Source organism: Triticum dicoccoides, chromosome 6A (assembly GCF_002162155.2).
Source record: "Triticum dicoccoides isolate Atlit2015 ecotype Zavitan chromosome 6A, WEW_v2.0, whole genome shotgun sequence".
In the NCBI taxonomy this organism is placed as follows: Eukaryota; Viridiplantae; Streptophyta; class Magnoliopsida; order Poales; family Poaceae; genus Triticum; species Triticum dicoccoides.
Window position 1 is genome coordinate 561,229,939 of NC_041390.1, and position 3,153 is coordinate 561,233,091.

Below are 3,153 nucleotides of genomic sequence, written 5' to 3' on the forward strand. Positions count from 1 at the left end.
TTGTATTTGTTTGTTTTTCTGTTTTTATTTATTTCTTTTATTTATTTCCTTTTCTATTTTATTTCAATTTAAATTATTTAGGCATTTTCTTAAAAAGTATTTTCTTCACAATAATTACCTATGTAATAATTGGTACTAACCAAACAATTTTGTTTTAATGTTTGAAAACTTTTATCGTTTGCCATATTTTTGAATATGATTTTTGAACCGGTTTTTGAACTGACGCGAGATTAGCGATAGTAACAGAGGTGATGTGGCATCATTAGCATGGGTTTACTATAGCATAATTATCCGGGCGTTACAAAACTCCTCCACTACAAGAAATCTCGTCCCGAGATTTTAGGAGGTTGTCAGGACCCCGACTCAATGCCACACCGATCTAGCATGTAACACATCATATCACTTTGCGGCCTCACGCACGGTATTCCCACGGGTGCCACCTTACCTGGCCCGGGACCGTTTGCGCCTTTTGGCTCACGTATATGATAGTGTCGCTAGCATCCATATGACAAAGAACCCGGGCTGACATGGCTAGTCGTAAACCCAAAGTGGCACAAACTTACAGGGACAGGCATCCGTGACCCAGCATCGAACGTGTTGGTCATCAGCGAGTGAATCCAGGCTGTAGCACTGGGCTAGCAGGACTCCCGTGAACCGGGCTGTAGCGGGCTAATAGGACTCCGGTATTCATCGCGTGACATTTCCCCGAAGGGACAGACACAGGAACGAAGAAGGACACATGCCGGCCAGCCTAAGTGTTCCGGAGCAGTAGCAAGCTACCATGGCTCGGTGGAAACACTAGGAGACATTTCCCGGTAAGAGAGGCTACTAAAGATAAACAACTAGATAGTCAGATCCCACACATACCAAGCATTTCAATATCATACACACAATATGCTCGATATGTGCAATACAACATGGCATCACAAAATGACTCTACGACTCAAGTAGTTTATTCAATAGGCTCCGAGGAGCGAGACATTACAAACATGGGTCTCATGACCCAACAATCAGAGCATACAAGTCAAAGCACAAGTGGAAGCTATCATGTCTGAGTACAGACATCTATAAATGAAAAAGGCTAAGAAGCCTGACTATCTACCAGATCCTGCCGAGGGCACAAGATCGTAGCTGAGGTAACAAGCTAAACGTCAAAGTCCACACGGTACTACTAGTGAGACTGAAATCTCTCTGCAAAAACATAAAATAGGGAAACGTGAGTACAAATGTACCCAGTAAGACTTACATCAGATCTATCTACATATGCATCATTATCAACAAAGGGGGTGGTGGAGTTTAACTGCAGCAAGCCAGCTTTGACTCGGTGGCTATCCTCAACTACGACTGCAAGTAACCCTTTTGAGGTGGCGCACACGAGTCCACATATTCACCATATCAATACACCACTATGGATCCGCTCCCGTCTCCCTACGAGAACGCCATCCATAGCACTCACGCTTATCTTGCGTATTTTAGAGTATCCACTTTCACTTGTCTATGAACTATGCAAGGGGTCCAAGTTTCCATATCCGAGGAATCCGGCTATTCGAATAGATAATGATAACCCTGCAGGGGTGTACTTCTTCACACACGCTCCTGCCACTTATCGCCCTGTACACGTCATGTACATCGGCAACCTTCAAGCGGAAGCCGGGCGAGGGAGTCGGCCACGACCTGACTAACCGAACAAGTCTCTAGTCCAGGTTTATCGCCTATTCGGGTTCCATCCGCAAGGAGATCCGGCCGGGGTGTCGCTCACGGCCCCAAACGATGTGAGCAGGGTTCCCAAGCCCACCATCCGGGTGCCACTTGGTACACCGTGCACTGTGCCTAGTCTGTCCCAAGCCCACCCGTACCGGGTGCCACTTGGTAGACTACTAACACTACCTACAAACACCAGAAACTAGTTGCAACTCCTGGACAGAGATCAAGTTGATTAATAAGTCGAGAGGGGCACTTAAGCATTCCAATGTGTGGTAGTAGCTGGTCATGGATCACAAACACAGAACTCAGTTCCTAAGGACGGCTGCAATGAGACAACCCACCATGTACTCCTACATGGCCTCTCACCGCTACCTTTACCAAATCGTGTTCACACACTTAGCTCTCAACGGTAGGACATGTTCACACACCTCTGGTTCATCCCCGATGAATCAGACCTGACTCAACTCTAAGCAGTAGCAGGCATGACAAACAAGCAAGAATGAGTAGGCACAACAGGGCTCAAACAACTCCTACTCATGCTAGTGGGTTTCATCTATTTACTGTGGCAATGACAGGTCATGCAAAGGATAAAGGGGTTCAGCTACCGCAGCAAGTAACAAATATGTCGTTGTTGTCCTAATGCAGTAAAAGAGAGCAGGAGCAAGAGAGTGGGATTTTATCGGAATGAGCAAGGGGGTTTTGCTTGCCTGGCACTTCTGAAGATAATATAGCTCTTCATCGGTGTCATCGATCACATCGTCGGTATCACGTCTATCGAAAGGGGCAATCACCGGCAACTGAGGAAAAACACAATCAAATGCAATGCACAATATGATGCATGAATGTGACATGGCAATATGCTGTGTTTTGGGCTAATGCACCTAGCTATGGGTTAAATGAAGTTGGTTTGAATACAAGATTCAAATTCAAACCCCATATGTGATTATTTAAATGCCATTCACTTCATTTGTCCTAAACAGTAGTGATAAGTTGTTCTAACATGCATGGAAATGGTACAGATGGATTCCTTGAATTTTTTTGATAATTTTTCATATATAATTTATTTAATTTGGAGTTACGGTTGAATTTCTATGAATTTTAGAAGTTTTAGGCATTTTCTGAAATTTCCTGAACTAAATTAAATCCAGAAAATGACTTAACTGCGTCAGCCTGACGCCAGCATGACGTCAGCGAGTCAACGGCCAGGTCCAGGTCAAACCTGACGTGCGGGGTCCACACGTCAGTGACACAGGAACTAATCCCGGTCAAACCCAGCGCTGACTGGGGTTTGACCAGGGGTGGGGCCTACTGTCAGTGGCTGTAGGTGGTTTAGTTAGTTGGATTAGCTCCTAATGACGGAGCCACGTCAGCTCCCGCCGGAGTTTCGCCGGCGACGACCATGGCCGACGACGGAGATGCAACGTGTGCTCGCTACGGAGCACCATTCGA